Source organism: Lutra lutra, chromosome 13 (assembly GCF_902655055.1).
Source record: "Lutra lutra chromosome 13, mLutLut1.2, whole genome shotgun sequence".
NCBI classification, from domain to species: Eukaryota; Metazoa; Chordata; class Mammalia; order Carnivora; family Mustelidae; genus Lutra; species Lutra lutra.
Genome location: NC_062290.1, coordinates 809,736 through 837,177, shown reverse-complemented (window position 1 = coordinate 837,177; position 27,442 = coordinate 809,736). Strand labels below are relative to the sequence as shown.

The 27,442-nt window shown below is 43.2% G+C and overlaps 1 pseudogene; it reads left to right on the top strand.

Moving 5' to 3' along the window:
• Positions 1 to 162: 162 nt before the first annotated feature.
• On the top strand, positions 163 to 27,442 carry LOC125083707 (serine/threonine-protein kinase MRCK alpha-like; annotated as a pseudogene).

The following is a 27,442-nucleotide window of genomic DNA, read 5'->3' as shown; positions in this document are numbered from 1 at the left end:
ATAAGCTGATTTGAAAATAAGGTAAATATATAAAATAACATGGGTTATCTCTGTAATATAATGAATATCTAGGAAAGAAATAGAAGATATTTTGATGCCCAGATCAACAAAAATATACATTAAAGAAAACTAAGAATAAAACACGATGAGTGTTCTGTCAAAATGAATGTAAGGCAGTATCAATCTGAATATCAAAAGTATTTTATTTTCTTCTTTCTGGTTTTCCTTCCTTTGTTGCGGTTCATCGCAGTGTATTAGAAAAGGCGGACATCTCTGCTTTCTAACGAAAGCCGAGAAAGGGAGAAGAAGAGCAGGCGCAGACGTCAGCTTCAGGCGGGAGGTGAGCGCGTGGGTGAGGTGGGCAGAGCGGAGGGATCTTCACGCTGAGCGCCGGGGACGCCTACGGACCAGTCACCAGGCAGCGGGTCCCTGAGAAGCCCAGAAGCACTCAGGGACTGGAGACACCCGGTCCCCCAGGAGGCGAGAGTGCTGTGCAGCTGTGCAGAGGGGGCAAACCGAAGACCTGAATAGGGGGTGCGGGGAGCCCCGCCCCACACGGGGTCCCGGGCAGGGCCTGCAGACTCTGCCCTTCTGTCCACAGTATGATGAGGAAGGAGATACACAAAGGATGGCAGACTTGCCGACGGGTGTTTGGAGAAGCCAGAGTTTGTTAGGATTCCCATGTTGCCCGTTTAGGGTAACAGTAATTTTGAGGACAAAGGGGACTGATCAAGGACTGGCCGACCCTCGGCGGGTCACCAACTTGCTGCTCATGGTGACGGCAGGTGCAGCTCTCCTCGGTGGGGCTGCGGTTCGGAGTCTCAGGACGCCTCTGTCCCGCAGCCACACAGCCTGCTTCACTTCACCCTCCAATTCACGATTTTTTTATCGGTAGGAAATGAAACACATGATTTGCTAGAGAGAAAATTTTGAAATTATTCTTTCCTTCCACAGAAGGTATAAAAACCATATTCCTTCTTGCTTTCTCCTCATTCAAGTGTGCACGCAGAGGCCGTCCACCCACGCACGGAGCATCTGGCAGTTGAGACAGCATCGTTGCAAGGTTCAGGATACACTGGACCAAAGAAAAGCCCGGCCCGATTTATTCGGTTCCAAACAGTATTAATGAGTATGTGATCACCAATGAGACGATTCTCTTCCTCCTCCTCTTTCTTTCCGTGGTAATTTTTTGGGATCCCTTGCTCAACATTTCGTAGCTAGGAAGGAATGAGGGGACAAGATCTCCCGTTCCGGTGAGAAAGTCGGGGAGCTGCTTTTCTTCGTACATAAAATGGTATCTGTGACCAGAACCACCGCTTCAGCGTGATTTCACCTCCCGTGCTTGGTTGGTCTGTCTTGTAGAGTAAGAGCCACCGGTTTTTCCTCACGTCCTTCACGGCCCCCAGCAAGTGTCACCAGTGCACGTCTCTGATGGTGGGTTTGGTAAGACAAGGCTGTGTCTGCGACGGTAAGACCCGGGGAAGAGCAGGGGCCAAGGCTGGCGTCTCTATCCTCACGTGCCCTCATCTGCAGGGGCTCCCGCAGCGAAGCACACACCCGGGGGGCAGGGGGGGTAGAAACACAGATGTGTCGCTCACAGGCCGGAAGTCTGGTCCTGGTGAGAGCGGTCTTCAGGGGGGCAGAGCACGGACTTCCGCCTGTGCCCCCACAGGGTGAAGGAGCCTCCCTCATCAGAGCGTTCATCCCAAGCATGAGGGCTCTGCCCACAGCTCCCCAGCGCCTCCCACGGACGGGACCCACCTCCGAACATCACTGCATTGGGGGTTACAATGTCAACATACGGATTTCGGGAGGACACAGACATTCAGTCCATCGCAATACGTCATTAAGCAAACATTCTGTTGTCTCTGAATTGCAGAAGCATGGCAGGAAAGGGATCCCTTTGCTATGGCAGGAAAGGGATTCCTGTTGCATTTTGGAAAGATCGGACCCTTGGCCATTGAGAATGTTGGGGGGACCGTGGCACTGTGAGACGGCAGCCTTTGCGGCCTGTGCGTGCTGTCCCCGGGAGCCCTGCTGTGCAGCCTGCTGGCAGGGCCACATCTTTTAAGAACATGCATTTAGGAATATTTTGTTCCCTGTAACACCGCTAGAGCAGGAAGACCAGATTCAGGAGTTCATGCAGCAGGAAACGGGCGCTATCCGTGAGCTGTAGCTGCTTTACCCGACTCATTCAATCTACTGTAAATATTACTGTCAGGGAGCAAAGTGCTTTTGGAAATTTCGGACAGTGGGTCACTGTGCTCTAGGACGAGGAATGAAGGAAACTTCTAGGCAACAGACCCTGTGCCGTGGCGGGTTCCCTTGCCAGCGCTGTCCAGTGCTCACTGCAGGACACAGTGCTGAGCGGGACAACTATCCTGCCCTCAGCACTGCCACTGTCACAGCCCCCTTCACCACAAATGCAACCTGGTGCATGAGACAAAACGGAATCAAAATGGGGAATTCGGGGCTTATAATATCCTCCCAGGGCGGGGTGAGGGGGCAGGCTCTGAGCAGAGTGCTTCAGCGGCTCTCTGGGTCAGAAAAGAGGTCAGGATCAGGAAGCGGCCACCACGGCGGCACTCCCCGCACCCCCTGCTTCTGCCAGGATCAGGAAAGGCCCTGCCATGTCTGCAGCCCCAGGACACCCACAGAATAAAGCCTCCGTCCTGCAGCTGGCACCTCACCCCCGTCCAGGCAGGGTCCACGCAGTCCAGTGGGCGGTCGGCAGCCGGCACCGCTCCCAGCCGGGCTGCTCAGCTCAGTCTCACGGGACGCCCTCTTGTCCTCTTGCTGGTGGAACTTCCAGCAGGCCCAGCTCCGCTGCAAGGGAGGCTGGAAGTGCAACTGTCACCGTGCTGACGCTCCGAGAGCAGACCGACCTGCAGAGGAGGGCGAGGGAGGGAAACCATGTGTCTCCTGCCGTCACGTCTCTTTATTCCCTCCAAAAAGCATGTGGGTTCTCATGTCACACAAGCTGTGTAGAAAAGGCTCCCAGAAGAAAGGGGAGCCCTCCTACACTGTTGGTGGGAATGCAAGCTGGTGCAACCACTCTGGAAAACAGCATGGAGGTTCCTCAAAATGTTGAAAGTAGAACTACCGTATGACCCAGCAATTGCACTGCTGGGTATTTACCCTAAAGATACAAACGTAGTGATCCGAAGGGGCACGTGCACCCGAATGTTTATAGCAGCAATGTCTACAATAGCCAAACTATGGAAAGAACCTAGATGTCCATCAACAGACGAATGGATAAAGAAGATGTGGTATATATACACAATGGAATACTATGCAGCCATCAAAAGAAATGAAATCTTGCCATTTGCGACGACGTGGATGGAACTAGAGGGTATCATGCTTAGCGAAATAAGTCAATCGGAGAAAGACAACTATCATATGATCTCCCTGATATGAGGGAGAGGAGATGCAACATGGGGGGTTGAGGGGGTAGGAGAAGAGTAAATGAAACAAGATGGGATTGGGAGGGAGACAAACCATAAGTGACTCTTAATCTCACAAAACAAACTGAGGGTTGATGGGGGGAGGGGGTTGGGAGAGGGGGGTGGGGTTATGGATATTGGGGAGGGTATGTGCTATGGTGAGTGCTGTGAAGTGTGTAAACCTGGCGATTCGCAGACCTGTACCCCTGGGGATGAAAATATATGTTTATAAAACTGTAAAAAAAAAAAAAAAGAAAAAAGAAAGGATGAATACCCAAGTTTTGTAGCAACATGGACGGGACTGGAAGAGATTATGCTGAGTGAAATCAGTCAAGCAGAGAGAGTCAATGATCATATGGTTTCACTTATTTGTGGAGCATAACAAATAGCATGGAGGACAAGGGGAGATGGAGAGGAGAAGGGAGTGGAGGGAAATTGGAAGGGGAGGTGAACCATGAGAGACTATGGACTCTGAAAAACGATCTGAGAATTTTGAAGGGGTGGGGGGTGGGAAGTTGGGGGCACCAGGTGGTGGGTATTGTAGAGGGCACGGATTGCATGGAGCACTGGGTGTGGTGCAAAAATAATGAATACTGTTATGCTGAAAAAATAAAAATTAAAAAAAAAAAAAAAAAAGAAAAGGCTCCCAGAGCTTGTCCAGTGCCTTCCCAGCAGAAGAAAGGTGCCCTCTGTCTAGACGCACCGGCAGGCGTGGGAACAGCCTATGAAGGCCGTGTCTGGGTAAGTGTCGTATTTGGGGTTTAGATGAACTCTCGTTAAGTTTATCAATCACCTCGCACTCTGTGAGCACATTCGGAAAAAAATTATATACATGTAATATCTATAACAGATTATGCAGTGCAAATTATGTGCAAATGGACATATTTGTTCCATCCTGAGAAGACAGTTTGAGAACAAAATTCAGTTGTCCCCAGTAGGATATTTTTAAATGTCTCAAAGTTTTCCATTCAAACCTCACCCTTTGATGAATAAATGTTGGAAACCAGTGATGGAACTTTGAATTCCAGTCCGCAATGACAAATTTTAAGACTAAAAGTAAAATAACTTTTTTGATGAATATTTAAAATCGAGTTGAATTTGAGGCATGGTGTTACCAAGTTTGAATTTAATGTTGCCAGGGACAAAGAAATTATTTGACTATGTCGCGAGTGTGAACTGAAACGGTGCCAGTCTTATGTTAGAAGAGGTGCTCGGTCTTCACAGGAACCCCCTGTTGTTTCGAAATTTCAACATACAGCTCTGTCCCACATCTTTAATAAGAAAAGTGACAGATTTATAACATGTTTATTATTTTAATTATGTGTGTAATAATTAGATAGCATGTGATGCTTCAGCTCATACAGTTTTTATTTGTTGATGTTTTCAAATCCAAACTAAAGATCCCAAAGAAGGCAGGGGTGAGGAAGGGATGGCAGAGAGCCCTGGCTGTCGTCTGTGACTTCAAGCTCTTCCTGTACAACGTGGATGAAGAAAAAGACTCCAAACCCAACATTGTCGTGAGTCAAGTGATTGACATGAGGTAAACTTTGAAAGAGAGAATTTTTTAATTAAAAAAAAAAGGGGGAATAAAAATGGCTTCTGATATTTTCTTTAAAAAGTGTTGTCATTAACATTTAACTTTACATTAAAGTTTCTAATTTTCTCCATTGCCATGTAAACTTCAAAACCGAAGATTTTTGCCAAAGTTTACATTACCAGCCCTAAGGTACGGATCATAATTCAGTGCGGTATCTGTAAAGGTTTTACTCAGAAGTTATCTTCTGTGTCTGTGTGTGTGTGCGCACGCGTGCACGCGTGTGGCAAGGGAAGAGACAGCATCTCAGAACCAGACACTTCCTGTGTGATATGTTAATTCACACACCATAAATGTCACCATTTTAAAGTGTGCCGTTCGCTGGTTTTCCCATGTTCACAAGCTCGTACAACCACCACCACCATCTAATTTTAGAGCATTTTCGTCAGGCAAAAAAACCATATTTGCCTTATTTCCACTCTCCCTCGCCCCAAGCCCCCGGCAAGTGTGTCTGGATCCGCCTCCCCGGCTATGGCACGTAACTGCACTCACACTGGCAGCCTGCCGGGCCTCCCGCACTGAGCGTGCTGTCTGCCAGCCTCCTCCACGTCGCCTGTAGCCTATTTCATTACTTTTCATGGCTTACGCCCTTCTTCGGGTTGAGGAATTCCCTTCTATTTCTCGTTTGTTAAGTGTTTTTATCAGGTGTTGGGTTTTGGCAAATTCTTTTGCTGTGACTGTCGAGGGGATCATATGGTCGGTCCCTCCTTCATTAGCATCCTGTATTACACTGATTTTTTTAGAATACAGAACCTACCTTACATTCCTGGGATAAATCCCACTTGGTTATGGTGTGGGAAAAAATAGGAATATCCTTTTTACACGCTGCTGGATTGGATTTACTGGAATTTATTGAGGATTTTTCCATCCGTATTAATACAGAATATTGGTCTACAGTTTTCTTTCATTAGATATTTTTGCCTGGCTTTGATGTTAGAGTAATAATGGCCTCAGAATGAGTTGGAAAGTACTCTTTCCCCTCTTATTATCTCGGAAGAGCTTGTGAAGGGTTGGTATTAAATATGTTTGGTAGAATTCACCAACAGAGTCATCTGGTCTTGAACTTCTATTAAAGGGAAGTTTTCTGATTCCTGTCTCAGTCTCTACTTGTTATAAATCCACTCAGATTTCCATACCCTCCTGAGTCAGCTTTAATATTTTCTGTTTCCTAGGAAATTTTCTATTCTTTGAGATTTTCTAATTTTTTGGGCACATGATTGCTCATAATATTCCTTTATACTTCTTCTAATTTCCAACAGGTCAGTTAGTTATATGCTCTCTCTCACTTCTGGTTTTAGTAATTTGAATCTTTTCTAATTTTTTCTTGGTTTAGCTAAAGCTTACCAATTTTGTTAATCTTCTTAAAGGACCAACTTTTGCTTTTCTTGGTTTTATCTTCTTTTTCTACATTCTGTTTCTTTAATTCCCACACTCCGTTCTTTGTCACTTCCTTCCTTCTGCTAATTCTGGGTTAGTTTGCTCTTCTTTTTCTAGTTTACTAAGGTGGAAAGTTAGGTTATTGAGTTGAGATCCTCAATTATTTCTTTTGTCCCCTTTCGTCCTTTCCCTTGCTTAGGGCTCCCACGATGTGTATCTTAGCACTGTTTATGGTGCCCTGCAGGTCTCTGAGGCTTTGTTAGCTTTCCTTCATTGTTCTTTCTTTCCTTTTCTCAGACTGGATCATACTAATCGGCCCGTCTTCAAGGTCAGTGATTTTGTCTTCTGCCCACTCAAAACTGTTTTCGAGCCCCACTAGTGAATTATTCATTTCGATTATTTCACTCTTCAACTTCAGAATTTCTATTTGGTTCCTTTTTTACCATTTCAAATTCGTTATTGATACTTTCTATTTGGCGAGACATCATTCTCATAATTTTTAAAAAAGGTTTTGTTTATTTATGACAGAGACCCAGCGAAAGAGGGAACACAAGCAGGGGGAGCTGGAGAGGGAGAAGCAGGCTCCCCGCTGAGCAGAGAGCCCAAGATGCAGGGCTCAATCGCAGGACCCTGAGATCATAACCTGAGTCAAAGACAGACGCTTAATGACTGAGCCACCCAGGCATCCCACATCCTTATAATTTTCTTTAGTTCTTTAGCCATGGCTTCCTTTAGGTCTTCAAACATATTTAAAATGGATGATTTAAATCTTTGTTCAATAAATTCAACATCTGGGTTTCCTGGGGAACAGTTTCTACTGGCTATGTTTTTCCTGTGTATTTTTCATATTTTTATGTTTCTTTCCATGTCTTACAAATTTTTCTTAAAAAGTGGACATTTTGGGGCGCCTGGGTCTCTGCCTTCAGCTCAGGTCATGGTCTCAGGGTCCTGGGATGGAGCCCCCCATCAGGCTCTCTGCTCAGTGGGGAGCTGCTTCCCTGCCCCCGCTGCCTGCCTCTCTGCCTGCTTGTGATCTCTGTCTGTCAAATAAATAAATGAAATCTTAAAAAAACAAAACAAAACAAAACAAAAAAACCCTGGACATTTCAAATAATGAAACTGGCAACTCTGGTAATCAAATCCCACTTCGTCTCCAGGATTTGTTGATGATGTTACTTGTAATTGTTGTTTCTTTGGTGACTTTTCTGAACTCATCTGTAAAGTCTTTACTCTTGGTCCCATGAGGTCACTGAAGTCTCTACCTCGTTAGCTTAGTGGCCAGCTAATGATCGTACAGAGGTTTTTTTTTTAAGCATCTGGACGGGGTATATCTCCCAGTCTCTGCTGAAGGGCTTGTGTGCAAATTGGGGCGCTCCTTCAGCACTCAGCCATGCAGCTGACAACACTGTCTTAGCCTTACTTTCTACCCGTGCAAGTCCTCAAGAACAAGGGAAGAAGTAATAGCTGGAAACTTCCCCAATTTAGTGTAAAACATTAATTAATCTACACATCCAAGTCAGCAAGAAGGGAGCACTTAGGGCCTTCTCAGGTCTTTCCTGAGAACAGCACAGCCCCAGGAATGTTCACAGGCCTGCACATGTGCATAGACTCCTGGATTCCTAGCAGCACGCCCCGGGCTGCTCAAAGGCCCCATGGACATCTCACGTCCTATCTTATCTTTTCAACATTTGCGACTTATCTCTTTTTTTCCCCAGTTGTGAAACGCCGCTGAGGCAGCCATGTGGCTGAGATACTTCCAGGCCATTGTTTTCTGTAAATGCCCCCTGGGGATAGATTTTTCAAACTTGGGAGAGTTCTGAGTTAAGTCCAATATAGCAGTTTCTTTCCCACACCTCCTCCTCTTTTCTGCTCCCCAGCGGCCCCTGGCTTCTAGGATGCTCTGTAAGCGCAGGCTGCTATTTTCAAGGCTGTTGAGGAGTTAGAAAATGGAGCGTGCAACCAGGGCAAGTCAGATCAGCACAAGCTCATGGTTCCTACCAAGATTTAGCTGTATCTCCTGAATAAATCCTCCTCGGATTGCCACAGACTTTGGTTAGTTCTTACAGTTCTTAAAAAGTTGATTTTGCTAAATTTTACCATTCCACCCCACTTTTTTTTTATGAAGGAGAGAATCCTCAGAGGTCCTTACTCTGCCGTTTTTGCAGATGTCTCTCTCTCTAAGTGTTTACTATTAAGTAACACTGAATCAGTGAACTTGGAGCAAGTGTATCTTACTGAAAGAAATGTAGTAATATGTTCTCTCCTCCCTCCTGCCTGTTCTGAATCTTTTAAGCCCCTTTACACATCCCTCCTGGTGTATCTAGGCATCTGTCCTTGGCCTTTTACTCCTCCCCCTTCTGCACATACCCAGTGTGATCCCGTCATTCCCCATCATTTCCCGTGGCTCCAGGCGTCCCCTGCACCATGACGACGTGCCCTGCCTAAATGTTCTATCACAGATTATTTGGGTCTCCATGTTCATCCTGTCTTATTTTGACACGTTGCCCAAAAACTCTGTTCGATATTCTCCGTACTGGTGAGTGTCACTCTTGTCAGAAATGTGATGGTACCTGAGCAACTGGTACAGGAAACCAGGTGACCTTGAAGGGGACTCTGAAAGATGAGTCTGGCAGTAGACATTTGTTTATGCGAGGGAGGGAGAGAGTGAGCGCGGTGGGTGGTGGGGACAGGAAATGAAAGCAATGCTGCCGTCGAGTCCCGCTGGCAGTCGTGCACTCTTCAGCCTCAATGAGTGTCTGCACTCGTGCGACGGCTCTGGGAATTACAGAAGAAGAGATAGCACAAGAAACCCTGCCCGAGGTGCTCGCACAGAGAAAGGAAAGTGAAGAAAAGGGTAACAAGAGTAGATGTTCTGAGGTTTTCAGTCGTGAAGACTAAGAAAGGGGAACGGCAGTAAGTTGTAAGGGAGAACCATCATACCGGGGAAGATGTAAGTGTGTTCTAGATGCTGAGGAAGCAGAAACTCAGCAAGTGAGCTGGATCCCACAGACTTCTACTTTCAACCAAAATGCAGTAACAGGGGCTCAGGGTGCAGGACTGGCTCAGGCAGAAGAGCACGGGACTCGCTCTCAGGTTGTGAGTTTGAGCCCTATATTGGGTGTAAACATTATTAGAAATAACTTAAAAAAAACATGGAGTAACAGGGACCATATTTATTTATTTATTTTTATTTATTTTTTTTTAAAGATTTTTTTTTATTATTTATTTGACAGACAGATCACAAGTAGACAGAGAGGCAGGCAGAGAGAGAGGAGAAGGAGGCAAGTTCCCTGCTGAGCAGAAAGCCCGACGTGAGGCTCGATCCCAGGACCCCGGGATCATGACCTGAGCCGAAGGCAGAGGCTTTAACCACTGAGCCACCCAGGCGCCCCATCATATTTAACCTTCCCTTTGAAACAACCAAGAAACTGATTTAAGGTGCTGGACATCAGACAATAAAAGGCAGTGATCCCTAGAAGGTGGAAACAAATGAGGTGATCTGTATATTCGCCTCAAGTTACTGCCTTGTGAGAGTTTCAGGGACATGACGCAGGAAGTGGAATTCCAGGCAAAGCCAGGTGGACTCCTAGAGTTGAAGACATGGCGCCGAGTCAGAGAGAGACCGCTCCGGGGGTCTGAGGCGTCAACAGATGACCAATCAGCGTGTGTATGTAAGGAAACCGCCAGAGGCCAGTGAGAGAACCACTTGAAGGGTTGGAGAGAAGAGTGTCTGTGCCAACCAGCCAGGTTAGAGGGAAGAGCGTCTGTGCCAATCAGCCAGAACGCAAACCTTGAGATAACTGAGTAACTCTGTATCTGTTAAGTAGTGGAATTCTAATTAAACATGATCCCACTAAGAAAATTCCAAGTCCAAATAGTTTCACCGAGGTACTTTTTCCTAATGATCGACTGTCTAAGGAACATGTAATACCAATTCTACATCAGATTTTCCAGGAAACTGAGGAGCAGGTTCCTAACTCATTCTAAAGGACCTGCATCACCTTGATACTGAAGTCAACAAAGACATTGCAAGAAAAGTACAAACCCTTCTTCTCAAACTGTTCCAAAAAATACAAGAGGAAGGAAAACTTCCGAGTTCATTCTGCGAGGCTAGTACCACCCTGACACCAAAACCAGATAAAGACACCACAAAAAAAGAGAATTCAGGCCAATATCTCTCATGAACATAGATGCAAAATTCTTCAACAAAATATTAGCAAACCAAATCCAATAATACATTAAAAAATCATACAGTACACATCAAGTAGGATTTATTTCTGGGACACAACTGTGGTTCAATATTCACAAAGCAATCAACATGATATGTCACATCACTAACAGGGTAAAAACCATATGATCATTTCAATAGTTGCGGAAAAAGCATCTGACAAAGTACTATGTCCATCCATGATAAAAAACGCTCTGCAAAATATGTCTGGAGGGAACATAGCGCAACAGAGTAAAAGCCTTATATGGAAAACTCACGACCAACATCACACTCAATGGTCAAAAGCAGAGAGCTTCTCCCCTAAGGCCCGGAGCAAGACGAGGACATCCACTCTCACCACTGCTACTCCACGCAACACCCCAAGTCCCAGCCACAGCGATGAGACGGCATAAAGATGTAGAAGCTGTCCAAGGTGGTAAGGAAGAAGTGAAACCCTCACTATCTGCACAAGACATGATGCTATATTTAAAAGGCCCTAAAGACTCCACCAAAAAACTGGTCGAGTTCAAAAATGAATCCGGTAAAGTCACAGGATACAAAATCAATGTACAGAAATCTGTTGCATTCCTATACACTAATAATGAAGCAGTAGAAAGTGAAATTAAAAAAATAACCCCAGGGGCGCCTGGGTGACTTAGTGGGTTAAAGCCTCTGCCTTCAGCTCAGGTCATGATCTCTATCAAAATGCCAACAGCATTTTTCACAGAACCAGAACAATCTTACAATTTGTATGGAACCACAAAAGACCTCAAATAGCCAAAGCAATCTTGAACAAGAAAAAAATTGAAGTGTTACAATTTCAGAATTTAAGTTATACTACAAGATAGTAGTAATTAAAACAGTATGGTACTGGCATAAAAATAGGCACACAGATCAACCGAACAGAACAGAAAACCCAGAAATAAACCCATAATTATATGGCCAATTAAACTCTGACAAGGTAGGAAAGAACATACAACAGGAAAAAGACTGTTCAAAAAATGGGGTTGGGGAAAGTGAATGAAACTGAGCCGCTTTCTTTCACCATCTGTAAAAATAAAATCAAGATGGATGTAAGACCTCAACGTGAGACCTGAAGCCATAAAAATCCTCAAGGAGAGCATAGGCAATTATTTCTCTGCTGTCAGCTGAAGTAACTCTTTTTTAGCTATGTCTCCTGAGGCAAGGGAAGTAAAAGCAAAAACAAACTGTTATAGAAATTGTTTCTGCATGGCAAGAGCAACAGTCAACAAAACTGAAAGGCAATCTGCTGAACAGAAGATATCTGCAAATGGCACATGTGATAAAGGGTTAGTATCCAAAACATATAAAGAACTAATACAATTCAACCCCTCAAAATCAAATAATCCAATTTAAAAATGGGCAGAAGACATGAACAGCCATTTCTCCAGAGACACATCCGGGTGGCCAATAGACACATGAAAAGATGCTCAACATCACCCATCACCAGGAAGATGCAAGTCTAAAGATCCCACCTCACACCAGTCGGAATGGCTAAAATAAAAAACACAAGAAACCACAAGTGTTGTCAAGGATGTGGAGAAAAAGGACCCATCTTACACCGCTGGTGGGAATGCAGACTGGTACAGTCACTGTGGAAAAGAGCATGAAGTTTCCTCGAAAGTTAAAAATAGAATTATCCTACAATCCAGTAATCGCACTACTGGGTATTTACCCCAAAACACTTATTCAAAGGGATACACGCATGCCTATGTTTACTGCCACATTATTTACAATAGCCCGACTATGAAAGCGGCCCAAATAGATGAATGGACAAGGAAGATGTGGTGTGCGCGCACACACATGCATACTGCTCAGCTATAAAAAAGAATGAAATCTTGCCATTTGCAACAATGTGGTCAGAGCTCGAAGTCAGTCAGAGAAAGACAAATCCATATGATCTCACTTATATGTGGAATTTAAGAAACTAATGAGCAAAGGGAGACAGAGAGAGAGAGAGAAATCAAGATTGAGACCCTAGCTACCGACTGACGGTTACCAGAGGGGAGGATGGGGGAAACGGGGGATGGGGATTTAAGAGTACACTTACATGACGAAATAAAATAAAATAAAATACTAAAAAACCACAAACCAATATTCTTTGATTGTAAACTTAGGTGCAAGAAGTCTTACAAAACGTTAGTAAATCGAATCCAGTGTTACGTAAAAATCACACCGCATCATGAACAGGCGTGGTGTATCTCAGGAAGGCCGGATTATGTTCCAAAATCGCTTTACTACTTTAACTAATGAAAAAGGATCATGTCAACAGATACAGTAAACGTGCTGGACAAAAATCACACTTATTCTTGATGAACTCTTAACAAGGGAGCTTCCTCATCCTGCTAAGAGTATCTACGCAAACCTTGTTAATATCGTAATCAGCGGCAAAAGACTCAGGGCTTTCTCCCCAAGAGCAGAAGCACGACGACGTTTACTCTCACCACCCTGGTTTCTTTAACATTGTACTGGAAATCCCAGCCAGGGAAGGAAAAGAAATAAAAGACACCCAGGTTGGAAAAAAGGAGGCAAAGTTATTCACAGACAAAATGAACATCTATGGAGAAAATCCAAACCCATCAATAGCTCTTAGAACTAACACACAAATTTGGCCAGTTGGCAGGACGCATGATCAACATACGAAAATGGATGCACTTCGTTGTACAAGGACAAGTAATCAGAAACTGAAATTAAATAAGCAAGAGCATTTGCAATAGCACCAGAACATATTAAAAGTTAGTAATCAATCTGATAAAAGATGTGTAAGACTTGTACACTGAAACTATAAAATATTGATTAAAAAATTAACCAAGACCTAAATAAACGGAGAGTGACTGTGTTCCTGCACTGGAAAGGTCAGTATTTTAAAATGTGAGTGTTCCCAAAGTTGGTCTATATTTTCAACACAATCTTAATCAAAATCCCAGCCAGCATTTTCACTTTTGGTAGAAATTGACAAGTTAATTTTAAAATTCATAGGGAAATGCCAAGAGGTAGAAGAGATGAAACAACTTTGAAAAGAAGAACAAACCCAGAAATACACACACAAATACATACATATATAAAACATTTGAAACATACATACAAAATGTATTTGCAAATATACGAGATATACTTACATACGTGTACACAATAGGTTTGTGTGTATATTTCTGGATTCTCTATCCTATGAATAGACAGGTGATCCGGACACGATACAGGTGGGACCTGTGCAGTCTACTTACACACAATTTTTTTTTGATAAATAGAAGAGTCCAGCATACGGTATTATAAATGAATTTGCTTTTCCTTATGATTTTAATAACATTTTCTTTTCTGTAACTTATTTTATTATAAGAATATAGTATACAACATTTATAAAATACAGAATATGTGTTAATCTACTTGTTTCTGCTATCAGTAAGACCTCCAATCAACAGTAGGCTACTGGCAATGAAGTTTTAGGGGAGTTAAAAGTTACACAGGGATTTCTGACTGCACGGGGATGGTCAGTGCCCCTAACCCCCACATTGTTCACGGGTCAACTATATACAATATTTTCTAACAGTTGCCAAGTCTATCAACAAGTGGTACTGGAATTATAGATATTTATGCAAAAAAAAACTTTGATCCATACTCTTTACCATATACAAAAATTAACTGAAAATAGATCACAGAACCAAATGGAGAACCTAGAACTATAAAGTACCCAGAAGGAGACATAAGAGAAAACCTTTCTGATCTTGGATAAGACAAAGAATTTTTAGATATAACACCAAAGCACAACATGTACGTAAAAAAAAAAATTGATAAAGCGGATGACACCAAAATTTAAGACTTCGGCTCCTTGAAGTCCGCTGTTGTGAGAAGCAACGAGCTGTGGCGTGGGGGCGATCACAGTCCTGACCAGGACGCATGTCCACAAGCTACAAAGAATTCTTAAAACTCAACATAAGAGAGTAAATAGCTCAACTTTCAAAAAAATGGGCAAAAATTTGAAAAGATACTTTAACAAGGAAGATACACACACGGCAAGTAAGCACGTGAACAAATACTCAACATCCGTAATTATTAGGGAAATTCAAATAAAACTACTGCGTGACGCCATCACCCATCCATAAGAAAGGCTAAAATTGAAAACCCTGAGCATTTCCAGTGCTGGGAGGATGTGGGACCTGGAACATTCTTGCTCTGCTTTGGAAATCGAGTAACCACTTTGGAAAAGCGTTAGGCAGGTCGTCGTGAAGTTAACCGCACGCCTACTACAGCTCCCGTCTCTCCGGGGAGGCTGAATACCTGGAAATACCCCCGGGAATTTTTTCCCCAAGAGAAATCACACGTCCCTGGATAGTCACAGCTGCTGTACCTACAACAGCCCCACACTTGAGAGCCCCCCGACGCCAGCACGGGGACAGCGGGTACACCGTGGCCTGGCCGCACCACGGAATACTGCTCACCCGCGAAGGAAACGCAGACTCATCCGTGCAACAACATGAGCGACAGCCACGCGAAAACTACATATCGTGTGTCTGCATTTATAGAAAATGCTAGAAAATTCCAACTACAGCGGCAGGAGGCAGATCAGAGGCTGACTGGGGAGGGATTACAGTGCAGTCCCAGGAACCTCCTTCGGGTGACAGACGGGCATGCTCGTCACTTTGTGGTGATGGCGTCACAGGTGTACACACACCAAACTTTTCTAACTGTCCGCTTGAACACACGTGCAGTTCCAGGCCAGGTACCCCTCAGGAACAGGTAAAAAACCTACCCAATGAGCTCCTCTGAGGGCACAAGGCCCTTCCTCTAGGCCCTGGCTTTGGAGCCAGTAGGTGCTTCCGTTCCAGTCCTTGAGGACTGTCTGAATTGGGGTCAGCCCAGAGTTTCCTTTATTTTTATAGTTTTATTTCTTTCCTTTCTTTCTTTCTTTCTTTTATTTTATTTATAGTTTTATTTTTTCTAAAGATTTATTTATTTGAGAGAGACAGAGAGAGAGAGAGTGTGTGAATGGGAGGAAGACAGAGGAGAGAAGAGGCAGACTCCTTGCTGCGAGGGGAGCCCGCTGTGGGGCTCGATCCCACAAGCCTGAGATCACAACCTAAACCAAACCCAAAAGAGAGCACTCAGCCACCTGAGCCACCGGCTGCCCTGCCTGGGTTCTCCAGTACGCTCCGGCCAAGCACTGCTGATGCGACAGTCTGAGTGCGGTCAGTTACTGCAGGAGAGAAAGTAAAAAACGACGAAATTAAAATGGATGATTATGTTTATATATTCTTGCTTTCAGGCGATTCCACTCACGTTCGGTGTCTTGACTTTCCTTCAGGGATGGAGCGGTTTCCGTCAGCTCTGCCTGCCCTTCCGACTTTATTCTGCGAGGAGAAAGGAAATGCCCCGTGTGTTTACCGTTAGCGCCGCCGCCCTGGGTCTCCAGGGGGTGACCCTTGTTCCAGCCTGTGCGCTGCAGAAGGTCCCCGCAGGCTGAGGTTTCAGACGTGCTGGGGGACCATGTCCCCCTTCCTACCTCCCACTTGCCACAATGAATCTATTCCCCTGTTTCTATTTGGGGATAACGGAAAGGGCTTTTTACAGGAGCCACAGCGTTTCACCCCACAGTTAAATCTGAGCCTGAAAACGCGGACGTTCCCGAGGAGGCCCATTTACTCTACGGTGTAAGCCAACAGGACAGGCGTCAGGTCTGTGGCTGAAACAGCGGCTGACTAAGCGGAGCGGTACTGAGAGTACGAATGAGGAGGGGGAACAGTGACAGAGAAAGAGAGATGACCTCCTCCGGTCATCATGACCAGTGGTTCGTCACGGACCTGCAGCAGCGGAGTGTGCGGCTTCCCAAACTAGAGACCAGCAGCACTTCGTAAATCTGTTCCTTTGAGGCAACCTTTTGAAGTCCATTCAAATTCAAACCAAGAGTACAAAACAAAAAATCAAGCAAGAATGTCCTTTTGCAATCTCTCTTTTTAAAAGAGATCGATTTTAGTGGGAGAGAGAGAAAGTGCTTGCACCCAGGAGGGCAGCAGGAGAGGAAGCGAGACACGGAGATTCCCTGCTGAGCGCGGGGAGCCCGACTCTGGGCTCCATCTCACAACCCCGACACTATGACCTGAGCCAAAACCAAGAGCCCAATGCTCAGCCGACAGTGCCGCCCAGGCGCCCAGCAATCTCTTAAAAAACGAACACTCTGCTCTTTAGAATTCATATAAAAAATTAAAGTGATCTTGGAAGTGATTCTTTATCCATAAAGTGACAGAGAAAGGAAAGGACTGCGGTCCCCTTGTGGCCCAGGTGATCACAGTCAATCCACGACTCTTGTATCACAGTCAATCCACGACTCTTGTATTCAACGAAGGCTGCACAAAGGTGTTCCTGGTTCCTTAGTCCCGGGAGAGACGTCCATGCAGACTCTACTCAGCCACCAAGAAACCCTACAATGGCCTGGCCATTAGGAAGCAGGAATTTATCACGCTACTGCTGCTTAATTGATGTTTACAAAAGCAGGTTTTACATATAAATTTAGAGTGCTGCTAGGCTAAGTGTGTATTTTTAAGTTCACATTTTATTTGCCACTCACTAGTAATGATGTGCACTACAGGCACGCAGCAGCCAGCAAAGCATAAGCGCTTCTAAGTATCTGCGACTTAACAACAAAGATCCCCTGAATGCTGCATAATAGCAGCATTGATTATGATGACTGCGATTAAGACACATGGCCTGACTGCAACTAAGAAGACACCAAAATGTACAAAGTTGCGTCTGGAGTGAAGAAGCAGAGAGGCTCAGAGTGGGGGTTCTGGCATCACACTGCTAGCAGTTTTCCCCGCTGTGCCTGTCTTCTCACCTGGAAAATGGGCAGAGCGGTGGTATCTACCTGCTGAGTTTTTCCATGGGGATTAGATCAGTTAACACGTGTGCATTTCTTAGAGCAGTTCCCGGTGGAGTCGACACTCAATAAACGGTACCTATTTTCACTGATGAAATTCAGTATTATTTAGACAGAGTATCCAGTGTTCTTATGAGGATCACAGTAGAGGTGATTCTGACATTTTGCTTTTGGCCTGGGTTCTCATGCTCACGTCATTTATTCTACTAACCAGGGAGACGGTAACGGTATTAGAACTGACATCTACCAAGGGTGATTTTGATGAGAAGTGCTGAATGGGCTGGCATGAAGAGTTCTGCTTTCGATAACTGAGATGTTCCTTAAATCATGGCAGGTCACGGCTTCGCAGCTCTCAGCGCCTCGTAACCGGTACCCAGTGCCCATCCTAGCAGACAGCCAGAACGACAAGTGGGAGTGGGTGGGAGTGCTGAGGGACCTGTACAAGACGCTGAGAAAAAGCCCCTCCAGAGACCGCTCGGCCCATGTGCTGGACGAGGCTTGCGACAACAGCCTGCCCTTGATCAGAACCAGCCGGACGGCTGCGATCGTCGGTACGGACCTGCCACACGGGCGCCTCACCCCAGTGTCCAGCTCGAGATCCGAAAACCGTAACTTTATTCACGACTCATGTGTTAGCCAAACCTGACCGAGGCTGGGGGGGTCTCCCCGCAGCCCACCTGCTGTTAATACTGTGCAAACACATTAGTATACTGGATTCTATGATGGTTCCCCAGGGCCCGTGCGAAATGATGTCTCTTTATTACTCAGTAATACCTCTCCTGAGTCTGAATAATTTTGAGTTCCCAAACCCAGCTGGCTCCAACACACCGACAGCGTGAGCCTGTGTACTCACTGCGCACTACCACCTACCTCGAGGGCAGAGACCGTCTTTCGCGTCTGCATTCCCAATGCCCAGAACTCAGTAAACAAATAAAAATAAGTGAGCAAATGAATGAATTGCCAAGGTCAAAACTGAATAAACAAGGATATTTTTATCGCCCAAAGAGTTCTTCTGCCTTAGAGCCACCTTGCTATTTACTGCTGTGTAAGAGGGAACCCGTTACCACCGTGCCCATGCGTGAAGGGCACACGGTTCCTGCTTTCCACCTATGAAGGGGATTAAGAGAGCCGATGTGTAGTTCTGTGCTTTGTACTCAAGGCAGTTGCTCAGTAAGTGCTGACCTTCCGCTCTGAATCTTAGTCCTAGCTACGTCCTGACACACACCGCTGCGTTACAGTTCAGGCCAGGAGCACTGATAAATTAAATGCACAGTTTTTTTCATTCATGAGACAGTTACTTATTGAGAGCAAATTTAAAAATATACCATGACTTAAATACTATCTTTTCAAGTATTCATAAAGGTAATGAGCTTTCTGTTGAGAAAAGTCGTGTTTTATTTTTACTTCTACCAGCTGAAAGAAAAATGGTGCAAATTATGTTTTTCATTTTTGTATATGCTAAATATGTATCTAATTTGACTTTTAAACTTTTCCCATATTGATAAAGTTGTCCAGTTTATTCTAATAGCTTTACTTGATGTTCACCCCCCCCAAAAAAACCCGACGTTATATATATATACACATATACATATATATAATATATGTATGTATATATGTATATACATATACTATATATATATATATATATATGTATGTGTCAAACAGATCACAGAAGAATCGCTCTGGGAAATGAAGAAGGGTTCTTTGTCGTGCACGTCACCATCGGTGGTAAGGAGAGGCTTTACTGTTCTGCCGTAGCTCTGAAAATACAGTATCAGATTTGTCCTTTCATACTGCAAAAGAAATCTTCCGGATCTGGTTTGATATATTTTCAAGTCAAATGATGACTTTTCTAATATCCGGAGATCCATAATCTTCCCAGAGTCTAAGTATCTTCACGGGTGATTTTACGCAATGAGTCTACTGTAAGAACTCAGTTTACTGTCTTCAAATTGGCACACGAAAAAACAAAACAAAACATGGTTGTGCTTGCTACCCTGACCCACCCCCGCTGGCACCACAGTGAGCAACAGCATATAACTGGGTATTTCCTGGAGAAGACAGCAGAGTTCTTTGTCCTCGTCTGGGTGCTCAGGGTTGTTTGAAGGGGACATGAAGGACTAGATGAAGTTAAACAGTTGTTCTATACCACTGTCCCCGTGAATGTCTGGTGCCTGTCTGGTGGCTTAGCTAGAGGAGAACCCACATTTGAAGGACATCAACTGTGTCCTGCGTTGAAGGCCTCCCGTGCTGTGTGGGTGACTCAGTCCTGCCAAGGAGGGCCATGAAAGCCGGAGTCCAGCATGAGAACAGGAACGGGTCTCTTTTTTTTGTGTGGCAATGCACTCCATGCACCTAGAACGGTGCTGGGCACACAGGAGCCACGCGACACATACTTGTGTAATCAATGACTCAATGTAGTGCTAGAAGAAAAAAGGACACTTTCCCCCCCCTAAAAAAGTAGTATGTTAGCATTTGTTGGACATTGAATGGTGTTTGGCCTGCTGCCTAGAATATCAGGGTTTAAGTTTATTAAGCTAATTTATTGAATAAGATAAATAAATAAATATTTATTTATTACGCTTTATTATGTTAACTTTATTATTAAGGTAATTTTGTTATCTTTGGAGTAATTACTTTTTTGAACCTAAATGACTTTTGATCTCTTATCCTTCCCTTCCTATCCTTTTCTAGCCCTCTCAAATCTATCCTGAGATTATGTCTGTGACTTTATTAGAGCCTGACTTAGATCCATTAGAATAGTAATTGGGAGAGAATTTGAAAATAAGAAAACATTCTCCTTACAGTAAAGGTAACCATTTTTCAAAAGGCTTCATTTTCAAGAAAATGTAAAGGCAACTTACTGAATATGAGAGAATATTTGCAAAATCATATCTGATAAGGGTATATATCTAAAATATATAAAGAAATCCTACAACTCACTAGCAAAAAAGACCAAAAAACTCCAGTCTAATTTAAAAATGGTTTGGGACGCCTGGGTGGCTCAGTTGGTTAAGCAGCTGCCTTCGGCTCAGGTCATGATCCCAGTGTCCTGGGATCGAGTCCCATATCGGGCTCCTTGCTCGGCAGGGAACCTGCTTCTCCCTCTGTCTCTGCCTGCCTCTCTGCCTACTTGTGATCTCTCTCTCTCTCTCTGACAAACAAATAAATAAAATCTTTAAAAAAAAAATAAAAATGGTCAGAAGATTTGAATAGACATTTTTCCCCCAAAGAAGACATATAGATGGCCAACAGCAACATGACATGAAAAGGTTCTTAACATCCTGAATCGTCAGGGAAATGCAAATAAAAACTACAGTGAGATATCATTCTTAACTGTTAGAATGGCTATTATCAGAAAGACAAGGAGTAACAAGTGTTGGCAAGAATGTGGAAAGAAGAGAACTCACGTACTGTATTGCCGGGGATGTAATCTAGTTCGGCCTCTGTGGAAAACAGTGTGGAAGTTCCTCATACTACTATGTGACTTAGCAATTCTAGTTCTGGTGATTTATCCAAAGGAAAAAAAAATACTAACTAGAAAAGATATCTACACCCTCATGTTCACTGCAGAATTATTTGTAGTAATCAAGATATGAAACAACCCTAGTGTCCATCAATGGATGGATTGATTAAAAAAATGTGGTATTCTATACAATGAAATATTATTTAGCCGTAAAAAGAACATCTTTCCATCTGTGACAACATGGATGGACCTCAAGGGTATTATGCTAAGTGAAATAAATCAAAGAGCAATTTTGATGGCTCTTTTATGTGGAATCTAAAAACAAGCCAACGCCCCCCCTCCCCGCCACACACACACAGCAGCTCATGGATAACAGAGAACAGATTGGTGGTTGCTAGAGGCAAGGAATGGAGGGTGAAAAACGGATGAATGGGGTCAAAAGGTACAGGTTTCCAGTTCTAAAATAAATAAGTCTTGGAGGCATGATGTAGAGCACAGTGACTATAGTTAATAATAGTTTACTGTATACTTGAAAGTTGCTGAGAGATCTCAGCAATTCTCATCATAAGAACAAAAATGTTAACTATGTATGGTGCTGGACGTTAACTAGGCTTATTGTGGTGATCATTGTGCAGTTCATACAAATACTGAATCATTCTACACCTGAAATATAATGGTATACCTCAATTATAACTCATTACAAATTTTTAAAAAATAAGTTACATTGCTAATTTGCAGGTGAGTGGCCATTTTATTTGTAAAGAATTTATTCACAGAACATTAAGATTTATGAGATCATTTTTATTGACCTTTTTCAATTGTTTTTATGTAAAACTGAAAAGAACATTCAAAATAAACAGAGATTATTCGGAACTTGACAGTGGCTTATAACCATGTTGATTTTTGTAGAAATTATTCGGGTTGGTGACGCGAAGAAGATTCATCAGAATGAGCTCATTCCCCATGGCCAGATGGTTGCGGTGATCTCCGTGAGAAGTCACCACGTGCGGCTGTTTCCCATGTCAGCTTTGGATGCACTGACACTCACAAGCTAGCAGAAACAAAAGGGTGTCAGACAATGACTTCCGGAACAGTGTGCCAAGGGGCCCACACGTGCCTCTGTGTAGTGAGGAAAGCCAAGTCTTTTGTTATGAGCTGTTTCAAGCAAGAAAATTTCTCACAGAAAACTTAAAGAGCTCCAGATCCCAACCAATGTCCAGTGGATGGCCATCTTCAACGAGCAGCTTTATGTAGGATTCCAGTCGGGGTTCCTGAGATGCCCTTTGAGGAGAGAAGGAGTCCCATACAGGATGCTCCACTCACAGGACCCGACACTATCGTTTATTGCACACGAGCTTGTGGACACTCTCCGTGCCGTCGAGATCTCCAGTATTGAGAATCTGCTCTGTTTTAAGAGCATTGGCATTTACACTGACAGCAGGGGCCTCCGATCTAGGCCGGTTGAACTGATGTGGCCAGCAGCTCCAACTTACTGCCGTAAGGCTATCTTACAATTTGTTCCCTTGTCTTTCTGCATCTTTCTTGCCTTCTTAATTCTACTTCTATTTCTGCTAACTGTTGTTAGTGACAGGTTTTATTTCTGAAAACAGTATCACTGAAGACATTTCCTGATTTTTCTAAGTATTTTCAAGTAGAACAGCTGTAATGAAGTTATATCTAAGTCATACATGTGATAACTTAGCCTTTATCTTTTACTTTTTCATAGGAAAATTTACGCTGAATATATCCTTAATCCAAATTGTTGTTTTCTGTAAGCTCCTAAACAGGTTATCTTCATGGTAACTGAAAATCACATACACATTAATAAGCCATAAGAAACAGTTACTATCTTTTGCTTTTTGGATTTAGTTTATGTAAAGTGTACCTGTAGTACTCCTAAATAATTTTAGCTTATTTCATATTTTATTGGTACACGCCATCATTTTATAAATTAAACACGGCCTTTTGATTCACTTAGAGAATAGTACAGAGAACTTAATATAAGCAACTTACTCTTCCAAGGGTTAAGGGCACAGCATTAAACATAAAACAGGCTGGTCTGTGTCCATATGGAGATTATACTCATGACATGAGACCAATAATCAAGCAAGTGCTGTGACAGGGGAGCAGAACAGTCTACAAGAGCACACAGGAGGGATGCCTAATCTAACACAGTAGGTCAGGGAAGGCCTGCTAAAGAAATAAAGCGTTTTTGTCTTTCAACTCTTTAAAAACACATTCCACTGTTTTCTGACTTCTACTGTTCCTGAAGAGAAAGCAACCATTTTTATTGTTGTTCCCTCCATGTCTTCTATTTAGCCGTTTTTAAGATTTTCTCATTATCTTTGGTTTTCAGCAATTTGACTATGATGGGCTTACATGCAGTTTTTTTCATATCTATTCTCCTTGGGGTTTTCAGAACTTTTTGGATCTGAAGATTGATATCTCTCATTAATTTTGGAAAACTTTTAGGCATTAAATTTCTGCAAATTTTTCTAACTTATTCTCTTTCCTGCAGATCAAAATACATGTTTATCAGACCTCTTCATTTTTAAAATAAGATTTATTTAGAGCGAGAGAGCATGCACACACATGTACCAGCAGGGTGGGGTGGGGAGGCTCACCACTGAGCAGGGAGCCTGAATCGGGGCTGGATCTCAGAACCCCAAGACCATGACCTGAGCCAAAGGCAGAAGCTTAGCTGACTGAGCCACACAGGTGGCCCCAGACCTTTTGACTTTGTTTCGTAGGCCACTGAGACTTTTTTAAAAATATTTTTTCTGTCCTTTAGTTTGGATAATTTCTACTGACCCACCATCATCAATTTTACTGAACTTCCCCCCCCCCCGATTTATCCAGGAATTAAGCATTTCAGATACTGTATTCTTCTGTTTATAATTTCAACTTTTTTTTGAAAGTTCCAGTTAGTGAAATTGTGCTATCTTCTAATACATTTATGTTTTCATGAAGTCTTGAACTACTTACAATAATTATTTCTAATTATTCCAACATTTGGCTCATCTGTGGGTATTTCCATTGACTTTTTTTCCTTCTGGATTATGGATATTTTCCTGCCTTTTTACATCTTATTATTTTTTTGTCCTTTGCTGGATGTTATGGATGCTATGACACAGGGACTCTGGACTGTACTATGCATAACATGGAGAGCTGTGTTTTGTTCTGACAGGCAATTAATCTGATGGACTAGTCACCCTGATTTTGCTGAGGATTAAGTTTAGACTTTGTTAGGATGGACCTATTTTGGGCTTTTAGTCCTTACTCCTAAATAATGGCCTTTTGGGGGTCTCAACTGAGTGCCCAGGGTTTCTGCCACTGTCTCTCCACTTTGTCTATGTCAGAAATCTAATGTCTCTCCAGCACAGTACTACTTATGAGATTTTTGTTCATCCCTCAACACTCTGAGCAGGTCTCAAGGAGTTTTGCTCTGTCCATGAGCAGCTTTGGATTTGGCCAGGGACTTTGAAGGAACCACAGTGCACATACCTGTGACAACTTTTCTGTGGCTCTTTCCTCTGTGTACCCGGCCTTGCAAATTCCAGACACATTAGTATCTGTTTCCTCTGACCAGCAAAACTTCCACTCTCTGCTTGGGCTCCATTTTTTCTGCACAGCAGTTTGGAAATTCTCTCTAGTAGAAAGCTAGGGGAATGTAGGATCTACTTCACGTCTTTCTCTTTTTTAGGAATGGCAATCTTGTGCTGTATACTAATACCTAAAAAGTTACTTCCTATATATATTTTTTCCAGTTTTATAAATTATTGATGGTGGCAGGGTATGTCCAGTATCAGCTGCTCTGTCCTAATTGGAACAGGCCATCCACACTGCACTTCGTGAAGAACTCTAAGTTCAACGTTTCAGATATGGAGTTCAAGATGACAGTTCAAGAGACAGGGCTGGAGGGGTCTTCATGAGCCATACCACAGAAGGTGTTCTGTAGTCACAGGGTGAGATTTGCAATTTCAGAAAAACCCCTAGGTTCCAATGGTTAGGTTAAGATGATGCAAGGTGAGACTGGAGGCCAAGAGACCAACTTGGAGGTCATTGTAGAAATTGTGGATTAAAACTCTGTAAGGCAGAGGCAGTTATGGTGGAGAGGAGAGAATCTGAGGGATACTGAAGATATAACTGACAAAATTTACACTTGGTTGGAAGTGGAAGCTGAGGGACAAGAGAATCAGCAATGATTCTCAGATGTCAAACTTAGCAAATGAGCGGATGCCAATATTTCCTAATAAAACCAAAGGAAGAGTAGATTTGGACAGGGGATAAAGGTTATGCTCATTCAATCTCTTTCTTTTTTGTTGTGTGGAAATATTTTACTTATTTATTTATTTATTTTTAAAGATTTTATTTATTTATTTTTCAGGCAGAGATCACAAGTAGGCTGAGAGGCAGGCAGAGAGAGAGAGGAGGAAGCAGGCTCCCCACTGAGCAGAGAGCCTGATGTGGGGCTGGATCCCAGGACCCTGAGACCATGACCTGAGCCGAAGTCAGAGACCTCAACCCACTGAGCCACCCAGGCGCCCCGTGTTGTGTGGAAATATTTTAAATCAGATCCCAGAAGTCCCTACCATTCCACCTTTATATATTTTACATTACACCTCTAAAAATATGGACATTTTCATAAAACCACATTGCTATTATCACCCCTGAAGAAGTTACCCATGGTTCTTATTATCATCAAATACATACTCAAACATTCCTGATTATCACAAAGAGGTCTCTTTTGACAATGCATTTCTTGGAATCAAAATTTGAAGAAGGTCCACATATTCCTTGTTATTGCTACATCTTAGATATTGTCTAATCTTGAGTGGTCTTCCATGCCGCTGACTTGCTGTCCTGCAGGATATTCTGCAATCTGGATGTTTCCTCATGGTGCTTTGCTTCTTCCTTTATATTCTAAATTTCCTGTAACTGAAAACGAGCTCTAAAGACTATTATGAAGAACACTTCATTAATAGTGTTGTACGTGTCCCACTGAAGCACATTCGGGCACGTGATGTCTGCTCATCTACTCCTGGCAATGCTAAAATGGGTTCCTAGTTTCTGATGTTGTCAGCCTGATTCCCTGGACATGCTGAGTGTGTACCGCCAGTGGGACAGTAAATAGGTAAGAGGGCACAGGTTAGAAAACCAAGCAGCACAAATATCAGAAGGATGGTCAGGAGGCAAGAAGCCCACAGAGGAGAATCCTGGGAGGCAAGCATCACTGAGCAGTCAAGACAGACAGACTAAAACATGTGTGTTGGCTTCAGCAATGATTGGTGGTTGACGACTTGCTGTGAGAGCAGTTTAATGCAGGAGTGAGGGCCCAAGTCAGACTGCTTGCACTGAGGTGTGGAAGTGGGGAAGAAAGGTGGCTGGCACTCTTAAGAGCACGGCTCTAAGAAAAGGGAGAAGGATGGCACAACTGCAGCAGAGGAAGGGTTGTTACATTGCTGTTGTTTTCATGGAGAGACGTTCATATGAGAATTTCATAATTTTAAGTTATTATTAGTCATGTTCCAAAAATGTTAGTGGCTGCAAGTGTTCACTGCTTTGTTCATTAACGTTATTCTCCACATATACTTTTCTAATATTCTACTGTATTCTGCTGTGAGCTGAATTAGTTTAGAAGCCACAGATTTTGAAATGTTATGCAATTAGTTAGTAAAGCTTCCATTAGATGAAAATGTTAGAAAGCTTTTTGTCAGACTTTCACTATGTAGTATTCTAAAATGTAAACCATATATATCATCATTTATATTTTTACTTATCTTAACCATATTAAAAATATTTGAGGCAGCAATATGATAATTAGACTATTATAATGGTATGAGATTCTATTAGGTTTCCAATCTGAAGGATTCTTTTTTTTTAAATGTATTAAGGCTTAGCAGATAAAATTTATCATGAATGCTGTGTGATTCCACTCATACAACATATTTGAAATGATAAAATTTTAGAAATGGAGGACAAGTTATTGATTCCCAGAAGTTAGGGAAGGAGGGGGATGTGGGTGGGATTATAAAAGGGAACCCTGAGGGATCCTTGTGGTGGTGTAAATAGTCTGTATCTTGACTATGGTTGTGGATACATGAACCTACACAGGTGATAACACTGTACAGACCCCCCCCCAACACACACACGGGAAATCTTCCTAGGATGAGTAGACTGATTCTATCAATGTTAGTATCCTAGTTTTGCAAAACGTTACATTGGGCTGAACTAGACAGAGTGTGCAAGAGATCTTTCTGTATTCTTAAAACTGCATGTGAATTTATAATTATTTTAATAAAAAACCCAGTTAAAAAGTGAATCTTGGAGCCCACACTTGCTGTCACCTGCTCCCCATCTGCCAGGTTACAATGCCCCATACCTCTCCATGTACAGTGAAAATGCAGTGGACATCTTTAATGTGAACTCCATGGAATGGATCCAGTCTGTCCCTCTAAGAAGGTGA